The following is an 11,133-nucleotide window of genomic DNA, read 5'->3' on the forward strand; positions in this document are numbered from 1 at the left end:
GGGGCGACATGGCATGTCGTGGTTGGGCAAGGGGGCGTCGGCGGATGTGTCCGGCACCGGGCGGACGTGTCCGGCGCGTTGAGGAAGGAGCATTAGGGTTTGGACTGCGAAAAATTCGGGGGAAGACACCTATTTATAGATCTTGGGAGTTAGGAGTGTCCAAATGAGGAGCGGTTTTCGCCCACACAATCGTGATCGAACGACCGAGGGCATGGAAGGGGTTTGGATGGGCTATTGGGCCACTTTGGAGGGGTGTTGGGCTGCACACAAAAGAGGGCTTTACGGTTCCCCGGTTAACCGTTGGAGTATCAAACGGACTTCAAATGGCACGAAACTTGACACGCGGTCTACCGGTGGTGTACCAAGGCCGCTTGGCAAACCTCGGTCCATTCCGAGTATGTTTAACACCCGCACACGAAAAGAGGTAAAAGGGGGCACCAGAGGACATAGGAGTGCCGGATTGCAAAACGGACAACAGGGAAAATGCTCGGATGCATGAGACAAACATGTATGCCAAATGAGATGCACATGATGACATGACAAAATGCAACACGCAAGAATATGACATGGCAACAACGACGAATAAACGGAAGACACCTGGCGCATCGAATCCGTGGCGTTACAACACTCCTCCACTAACAAGAGATCTGGTCCCGAGATCTTAGGACCGAGACGGAAGGGAAAAGGGATGAGGTGAAACAAGAACTCAAGAGAAGAAGCAAAGAATCGGGAGCACTCGAGAAGAAGAGAGGAACGACGAGAATGACGAGAATCGAAAGCTCACGGTATCAGATAGGCTATGAAACCACTCCGGTTAGAACAAGATAATAAACGAATAAGATTGAAAGGATTTAGGCAGCACTCCGGCTGACACATGGATGAATAGAACACGAGCTTGAGAGGATGGAATGATACTTGATGAAGACATGACACAAAACCTCCGGAAAGAATTGAAAGAGTTGAATGGGAAGAATGGAGAAGAAAATGACAACTTGTGCCATGAATGAAATTGAAAGCATCTTTAGAAGAAAGGTTTAAACGGAGTTGTTGAGAAAATCAACAACAAAAAGAATAAGCTTGTTGTGGACTTATAGATAACATCTCAAAATTATGAGGTGATCTCCGACCACAAACGGAAAAGATTGAATAGCTGAGAAGAACGAAGAAATGCAAAACTCCACTTTAAAAGAATACGGAGAATTAATTGCACTTCGAAAAGCAAAAAGGAAAGATACTTGAGCTCCTTCGAGAAGAATCTTGATGAACACTTGAGGAATGAATTAAATCATGAAGAACACCATGAAGAACTCCGGTAAAACAAAAGGACAATGGTATAGAATTGAAGGATGAAAAGAATAAGATGAGCCTTGCGGTGATTTAGATGGAGGTTTCGACGAAATGGTGGAGGAAATTTGAACTCCAGAAAAGAAAAGATGGAAACACTTCGAACCGCGAAATTATTCATCTTGAACAAACTCCAAAGGAAGGGATTACTTGCCAACGAAGAAGTAAGAATAAGAATTATGTTATGCTTACCTCATCAAATTTAATTGATGACAAGCGGATTTGGCATGCAACTTATTCTTGTTGAAAAAAAAGATTAAGGGGAATATGGCGCAAAACTTAAGAAAGTCTTCAAGAACCACCGGTAGGATTGAAAAGAACGAATGAATTAATATGATAATCAAAGAAAAAGAATCTTGAACGAACCACCCTTAGAATTCAAAATTGAATAACAAAAAGGAATGAATCACTGGTAAGAATTAGAAGAACCAATATGCTCGAGGGGATTTAGATGGAAAAGAACAAAGAGATCATGAGCCGATTAAAGACACTTGAATGAGGCACCGGGGATAATTGGATAACGGTAACTGGAATTTGAGGACTAAGAATTCTTCTGGAACGATGGCCTCTGGTGAAAAGAAACGAAAAAACAACTCCTGACATACTCCGGATGGGTAAGAAAAGAATATCTGACAAACGGAATAATTCGAGAGGATAACAAGAAGCTAGAACCACGAATCTTCGGGAGAACGGGCAAGATTGAAAGGAAAACTCTTCTTTGATCTTCAAATGACGACCAGAAACACCACCAAAATTACTGAGATACTCCGGGAGAATGAAAAAAAAGGATGGGTTGAGCAGATAATGAAAAGAATTTGAAATCGATCTTGGAAAGGCATGTGACAGATGGGATCCATTCTTACGTCACACTTGAAAAGAATTTGAGAATACTCCAGGAGAATTAGAAGAGTCGGGTAAGATATTGGGAATAAAACCTGTGGGTTAGGGGCCACTAAAAGAAAACACCGTTGGAAAGGGATGTTGAAGAGGTAGATGATGCACCGGAACGATTGGAATATTTGAATGAGGTGTCAACCTCGAATTAATTGGAACACAGAAGAATCTCCTGAGATGTCTTCCAAACTCCGGAATGATTGAATGGCGATAGGCAAATGAGCAAGGAAAACACTTGATCCAAGGAAAAGAATATAATCACTACCTAAAATTAGAATTGAATCCATCGGAAAAGAAAAGAGATGAAGAATGTCGAACAAAACAAGAATTCACCGGTTGAAACAATTGATGAAAGACTCAAGAGGCTCCGTACGAATGAAATTGATTACTTGAATAAAGGTTCAGACTCTGGGAAGAAGAGGGCGGAGGGCGGGAAAACAAATGCAACTTGGAAGGGGAAACCAACGAATATCTTGAAGAGAAAACACCGGTTGAAATCATTGAGGAAAGAAAGCAAAGACTTCGCACGAGTAGGATGGATACTCGATTATGGACTCCATCTCCAAGAAGAAAAAGGGGTGGGCGGGTGGGAAAAACAAAGACAACTTCGGACAGGGAAAAACAACGACATCGGAGGAAGAAACTGAGGCTTGATCTCGCGAAAGACAAAGAGGTTCGAGTTGACTTGACGAGAGATGCACCAGATGCAAAGAGTTGAGGAACAACGATTGAAAAACCAACTGCATGATCCTAAAGAAAAATTTGAAGGGGAAGAGGAGTAATTCAAAACACCTACGTCAAGATTCCTCACCAGAGCGACGAAGGGGCTGAGGAGTAAAAAGAATTCCTACTCTCCGATATAACTAGACTCAGAAATCAGTTTTCTTCTAGACTCAACAACGGCCAAACTACTCGATCAATCAAGGGGGCTCCTATGGTCGGTCGAGGCTATGATACCAACTTGTCACGCCCAAGATGCGATCCTATCCTAAAGGAACTCGAAGGTCCCACCAAGGATAGAAGCGCATCTTGAAGACGCTTTTGCAAGGTGGATATCATTACATCAACATTACATAATAGATAGGGATACATACATAAGGCATACAATGCCACACAAATACAACATCATCTTACATAATAGAATCATCCGTCTACGGATGAAAACACAAACAGAAACTCAAACGACATCCACCCTGCTAGCCCAGGCTGCCAACCTGGAACCTATCCCCTGATCAAAGAAGAAACAGAAGAAGAACTCCAAAACAAGCAAACATCGCTCTCGCGTCATGATCATCGCACAACCTGTACCTGCAACTATTGTTGTAGTAATCTGTGAGCCACGAGGACTCAGCAATCCCATTACCATGGGTATCAAGACTAGCAAAGCTTAAAGGGAAAGGAAGGGGTAAAGTGGTGAGGCTGCAGCAGCGACTAAGCATATATGGTGGCTAACATATGCAAATAAGAGCGAGAAGAGAGCAAACGGAACGGTCGTGAAGCTAGCAATGATCAAGAGGTGATCCTGAACTCCTACTTACGTCAAACATAACCCAAAACCGTGTTCACTTCCCGAACTCCGCCGAAAATAGACCATCACGGCTACACACACGGTTGATGCGTTTTAATTCGAATCTGGTGTCAAGTTCTCTACAACCGGATATTAACAAATTCCCATCTGCCACATAACCGTGGACACGGCTCTTGAAAGTTTATACCCTGCAGGGGTGTCCCAACTTAGCCCATGATAAGCTCTCACGGTCAACGAAGGATATTCCTTCTCCCGGGAAGACCCGAACAGTCTCGGAATCCCGATTTACAAGACATTTCGACAATGGTAAAACAAGACCAGCAAAGCCGCCCGATGCACCGACAATCCTGATAGGAGCTTCACATATCTCGTTATCAGGGTAACACCGGATAGGTCAGCCTACGAGTAAAACCATCCCTCGAGTTGCCCCGAGGTGGCCCCGGAGTCCGCCCGGTTTGAACCAGCACTTAGAGAAGCACTGGCCTGGGGGGGGGGGGCTAAAATAAAGATGACCCTCGGGTTGGCCGACCCAAGGGAAGGGTATAGGTGGTGGTGAGGCAAATGGTAAAACCAAGGTTGGGCCTTGCTGGAGGAGTTTTATTCAAAGCAAACTGTCAAGGGGGTCCCATAAATCACCCAACCGCGTAAGGAACACAAAATCCGGGAACATAACACCGGTATGACGGAAACTAGGGCGGCAAGAGTGGAACAAAACACCATGCATAAGGCCGAGCCTTCCACCCTTTACCAAGTATATAGATGCATTAATAATATAAGAGATATTGTGATATCCCAACAATAATCATGTCCACCATGGAGCAATCTTCAACTTCACCTGCAACTAACAACGCTATAAGAGGGGCTGAGAAAAAGCGGTAACATAGCCAAACAACGGTTTGCTAGGAAGGGTGAAAAGGTTAGAGGCTGACATGGCAATTTGGGGAGGCTTGAAGAACAAGTGATAGGAAGCGCAACATAGCGATAGAACGAAGCAACTAGCATAGCAATGATAGTAGTGAGATCCAGGGTGACGGTCATCTTGCCTGAAATCCCGCTAGGAAGAAGAACGAGTCCATGAAGAAGACGAACGGATGAAGCCGAACCAAGCGTAGACAAACGAATCCTCACGATCGCAATGAAATGGGAACTATCGAGAAGAAGCACACAACATGGAAAACACACCACACATAGACAAGACATGATGCACAACCAAGCATGATGCATGACAAAATGCAACACGCAAGAATATGACATGGCAACAACGACGAATAAACAGAAGACACCTGGCGCATTGAATCCGGGGCGTTACAGATCCGTAGTCCCGCACCATCGAATTTTCATTGAGCGGTTGTGACACATTTTGTCCCGGGCATCAATCCTCAGCTGGAGTACTTTTGTACTAAAGGTAGTACCCGCCGGTGTGGCCATCTATGCCTCGTAACGCCTCGACACCCAGCTGTGGCACCCTCGCCACGGCCACGCCACCACCTGCCAGTTCATCTCGAACGAGTGATTCACGAACCACGACACCACCATGGGAATGACATGTGGGCCAGCTGCATTTAAGGTCCGCATGTCATTGACTCATAGGCCGATGAACTAAGCCACTGAAGCTCGGTCACATGGGCCCTGAGAGGGAAATGTAACTCCTGCAGCAGGCCTTGTGGTGCTCCCACAGTACGAGCTCGTGCCAAACCCGGATGAGATTTGGTAACCAACTAGTAAGCTACCCGTGCATTGCACGCATGAGATTTGGTAACCAAATCTCTACTCTCTATCTCTACTCTTATAAAAAGCAGAGTTGGTGATGATGGTGTGCCTGCCATCCTGCAATATAGGCCGTCCGATCTATATCTGACGGATAGGAAGGAAACCATGACAATTTACCCGCACCCCTCTCCACATTTGCAGATAAGGCCTTCTCTTGTTCATCCTTTTTCTCCCACAACATAAACTACTCATACAAATGCATCTTGATTTTTCATGCAACGCATGGGCATCTTGCTAGTTATGAATAAATAACACTCTATCAACGAGCCCCATTAGACACCAAATTTCTTGGCTTCTGTGCTACAGCTAGATCTTCCCCTCGTTTCTGTTTTCCAACCCGGCGGCGGGCGGGGTGCGGTTTGCCAATAGTAGGTTTGCTCAACGGCGGTCCCACATAAAAGTGAAAATTCTAGGCAACACGCCTTCCCTAGCTATGTGGCGTGTCGGACGGGCCGTGGAGTACTCCCGATTCCCGGGCATGTGGGGGTGCGACGCGAACACGGCAGGCCTTTTCCTTTTATAGGCAATGTGCTCGTGCGTTACGACAGATCCAAAGTAGTAGAATAGTAGTACTTGTTCACAAACTTGAAAGAAATCACTCTTGTTTTGATATACTCCTAATATATTACTTTTCACTCACAATATATTTCTTAGGCTGTTTTGATGAGGTGAGGGAGGGATGTGGTTGCTTTCAAGATAATAAGGGGTTTTCTGCAAATTGGGGCAGAGAAGTGGGTTATTGTTGCAAAAATGCCACAACTTACCTCACAGCCGTTAGATGCAGATCTAATGGTCAGAAACGACGGATGGCGGACACACCACCATCACCAACTGAGTCTTTTATAGGAGTAGGAGTAGAGAAAATTGTATAAATTCTAACATTTGGTTCTGCTCCTTGGCAAGATCGATAGATAGAAATAATGATTGGAAACACTAGGGCGGGGCTATTTCCGCCAGATAAGCAGGGTACGTTGTAGCTAGGTTGGCGCATCCTCGGTTTGGTCACATGTGGTCTGACATGTTCTAGTGTTTCTAGCAAGATGCACGTACATTGCACGAAGTTGATGCAAAAGGTAAGCACAAGTTATAAATTGACAGAGGGAGTACTAGTTACAGTGATGCAAATAATTAAGCAAAGGGATCGCACATGTCGGTATTGACTGGAACAAGAATGCAATAGCACAATAAGAATTAAGGCCACGATGATGCGATCGCAGTGGTGCTTACAGGAGGCAAGAAGAAAGATGCATCCATCAACGTACGACCTCCTCCTCCTCCTCAACTTAGTGCGCCAGGTCACCGACCGGCGGCTAAGGAGCGGCGACTTTTGTGGCGAGGTCAAGGTGCTTCTTAACAAAGGCATCCAAGGCTTCCAGCCGGTTGAGGAAGGCCAACATCGTAGTGTCCTCAATGGCCTTGTAGATACCTATGTACATGATTTGCTCGTACATGTGGATGTGTAGGTCGATGAATTCTTGCATGGCGAAGCGCCTCGCGGCGAGCGCGACCTCCAGGTGGACATTTTTCATGGCATCGGTGAGCAGTCGCAGGGCCACCAGTGCTTGAAAGATGTTCCGGCCATGGAGGCCGATTAAGGTGGCAGGCAATGAGGAGCCCGGGCGCGTGGGCTGGAAGAGTACGGCAATGTCATCCCCGAGCTTCTTGAGGACGGTGAACTTGTTGGTGGTGGCAACGATCATCTGGTCCAACTGAGAGTCATAGTTGGCGTCGACGGCGGCCATCCAGCAGCCGGTCGTGAACACCCTCTGGAGGCGATCCTCGGCGCCATGCCGCAGGCCGGCGTCGTGGACCATCTAGAATAGCCGCTTGACACTCGCGCGCATCCCCGCCATGGGTCTGGAGTGAGCACTTTTGCGCTTAGTGTAGGTGCTTAGGCAAATGCTTAGGTGCGTACGATGCGGTAGATGCATTGGAATGGAGGGGCGCCTTTATATGAGTGCAAGCTGCGTTGCATTCACATCGTGCAGCCTCTTTTCCCGGTCCTCCTCCTATTACTTCCCTCGTGCATGCACGATGCTAATTGAAGGAGGATGCATCATTGGCCGTTCAACATTTTGGGAACCGCTACCCCTCCCTCGTCTGCATTAAATCCGTATCGGGAACTACATTGCCCGCTATCAAATCGAATAGTACTGCGCCGCCCGCTGCACGCCCGGCTGAACACGCCTCCTCGCCTCCATCAAACCCCTCCGTTAAACCCGCATGCAAACCGAGAAACCTACTCCGACCACACGTCCATTCATGAGCGGGCCAGAATTAAACGCTACATCGGCCGAGCTCCTCCCGTCCGCCCTCAGTTTAAACGAGGCCAGACACCGGCCAAGCTCCTACCGTCTGCCCTCTATTTAAACGTGGCCAGACAGACAATAGGCAAAAATCGCACCCCTCCGCCGCTCCCCCATCTCCTCCTTCACCATTTTCTCAACTCTTCCGATGGCTTCCGAGGAGCCGTTCTCCGACATACTACCCGGCTGGGTGGCCTCTCGTCCAGGAGAGGTCCTTCGGGACGACGCTTCGGTGTCCTCCATGGTGATTGGCGAGGGGGCTCGCGGCGGTGTGTCACTCTTCGCCATCTCGGGTGGCAGAGAATTCCCCTCCGATAATGAAGTTTGCGGGAGCTCGCGGGGAGGGATGAAAGGCAAATGACAAAATAACTTATATTATGGAAGCAGTAGACCGAAGATAAATAAGTAAGTTTCTGAATGCTTAAGATTTGGCCAGGGGCTTCACCCTGGGAGGTCTCTTGGGGACTAGTTCGGACTCTAAGTCCAAATTGTCAGAAAGGGTCACCTTCCCTCTCTTGGGTGTCTCCCCCTCCGGGTATTTGGAGGCCGCCCTCTTCTTCTTCCCCTTGCGGGGGGAGTCTCTTTCCACCTCCTCCTCTTCCTCATCTCCCTCGTAGGAAGAGAGGGCTTCGGCCTCTCCGAACACTGCGTCCGAAGGACCTTTGTGGCGGGGGCCACCCTTGGCCTCCTTGCCTTTCTTCTTCTTGGTCTTCTTCTCTGGCACCTGGTAGGGCACCGGGACCAGCATCTCCGTTAGCTAGGGTGTGGCCGGGTCCTCGGGCAGCGGTGCCAGACAGTTGATCCGCTCCGCCTTTGCCGTCCAGCCCTGTACGGAAGGTAGACAATATAGTCTTTATTATATCCTAAGTATTGACCGGATAGGTATTCAGGAAGATTATGCCTACCGCTAAGGTCGGGTTCTCGATGTCAAGTCCAATATCCTTGGTCTTCATAGGCCAACTTTTCTGGGCCTTGAAGAGCTGCTTCCATATATCTCCATGCGTAGTGCTGAAGAAGTGCTTCAAGGTCTGTGGATCCTCCAGATTAAACTCCCACATGGGGGAGGCCCGGAGTTGTAGGGAAGGATGCGGCGGAAGAGCATCACCTGAATCACGTTTGTGAGACCAGCATTTGCGCCCAACACATTGGAGATGTGTTTATGTAGCATCTTCACCTCCGATTGGGACCCCCAATCAAGGCCCTTGGCGGTCCATGAGGTGAGTCTCGTGGGGGGTCTGGATCTGAAGTCAGGCATGGCCACCCAGCTAGCGTCGCGGGGTTCGGTGATATAGAACCATTCCTGCTGCCACACCTTGACAGTCTCTACAAATGCCCCTTTGGGCCAGATGGTATTGGGGAGCTTGCTTACCATGGCCCCGCCACAGTCCGCATGATGTCCGTCTACCACCTTCGGCTTTAGATTGAAGACCTTGAGCCATAGGCTGAAGCGTGGGGGGATGCGAAGAAGAGCCTCGCACACGACGATAAACGCCAATATGTGGAGGAAGGAATTTGGGGCTAGATCATGGAAATCTAACCCGTAGTAGAACATGAGACCCCGGACAAAGGGGTGGAGGGGAAACCCTAGCCCTCGGAGGAAATGGGGGATGAACACGACCCTCTCACCCGGTGTCGGAGTAGGAATAACCTGACCTTTGTCAAGGATCCTATGCGCGATATCCGTGGTCAAATAGCCCGCGCTCCGGAGTTCCTTGGCGTCTTTTTTGGTGATAGAGGAGGCCTCCCACTTGCCCTTGGAACCAGACTCGGCCATTGCTAGGGAGGGTGGTGGCGGTGGGAAAGATCGGAATTGGTGGCGCTAGAGCTTGGAGGTTGGAAGGCACGTGTCGGTGTCAAAACTAGCGGATCTCGGGTAGGGGGTCCCGATCTGTGCGTCTAAGGCTAATGGTAACAGGAGGCAAGGGACACGATGTTTTACCCAGGTTCGGGCCCTCTAGATGGAGGTAAAACCCTACTTCCTACTTGATTGATCTTGATGATATGAGTATTACAAGAGTTGATCTACCACGAGATCGTAGAGGCTAAACCCTAGAAGCTAGCCTATGATGATTATGATTGTCCCTATATGGACCAAACCCTCCGGTTTATATAGACACCGGAGGGGGCTAGGGTTTACATAGAGTCAGTTACAAAGAAGGAAATCTAATATATGGATCGCCAAGCTTGTCTTCCACGCAAAGGAGAGTCCCATCCGGACACGGGACGAAGTCTTGAGTCTTGTATCTTCACGGTCCAACAGTCCGGCCAAAGTATATAGTCTGGCTGTCCAGATACCCCCTAATCCAGGACTCCCTCAGTAGCCCCTGAACCAGGCTTCAATGACGACGAGTCCAATGCGTAGATTGTCTTCGGCATTGCAAGGCGGGTTCCATCTCCGAATACTCCAAAGTATCTGTTGTAATGAATAGTGTCCGGCTTCCCATCAATGTTGTACTCCTCGGCTCCTGTGCTTCAATAATGGCCATCTCCACATGTCGAGCGAATATGAGGAGCCGGAGCATTTTCGCATTTGCCACCCTGGCCCTGGAGACAAACCGTCTATTTGAAGGGACGGGGATCCTCATATCCAAACCTCACCTTCTTCCCTTGAGCGAGCATCCAATAGAGCGCGCCCAGAAAAAACCATTCCAACATGGCCGGTCGTCGCGGCTCCTCCTCTCGCTCCCTTAGCTCTAAGTCGGGTGATTGTGAAGAATGTTCTGTTCCTCAAAGCCGTTTAATAGAGTTGCAGACCCAAGGGTTTCTTCCACCGGTGTTCATGGTCCCCTTCCGAGGCGGACTAGCCACCTATAATGACAGGGAGCAAGCGGAGAGATCTCCTAATCCATCCCCGTGGGAGCGAATATGCCTCATCCCACATCTGTTAAGAGGCGTCGGGTTTCCAATCCACCCATTCCTTCGTGGGCTCCTGGAGTTCTACGGCCTCCAGTTGCACAACTTCACCCCTGCCTCTGTGCTGCATATCGCAGGATACGGCGCCCTTTGTGAATTATTCCTAGGCTGTGAGGCTCACTTCGGGTTATGGAAGAAGTTGTTCTGCCTCGGCCCTCCCAACCGGGGGGAATCCGTGTGTCAAGTGGGCGGAGCCGAAATATGGCGCGCCGAGACCGGATACCTGTCCGGCACTCCCAAGAAGGCATCTGAAAACTGGCCCTCGGAGTGGTTTTATGTTGATGATGTTCCCCTTCCGGATCCAATCCGGACGGGCCTCCCTGAGTTCAATAACGCTCCGCCGAAGGCACGCCGAAGTTGGCGCCCTCAGGGCCCCCA

Source organism: Triticum dicoccoides, chromosome 2B, assembly GCF_002162155.2.
Source record: "Triticum dicoccoides isolate Atlit2015 ecotype Zavitan chromosome 2B, WEW_v2.0, whole genome shotgun sequence".
In the NCBI taxonomy this organism is placed as follows: Eukaryota; Viridiplantae; Streptophyta; class Magnoliopsida; order Poales; family Poaceae; genus Triticum; species Triticum dicoccoides.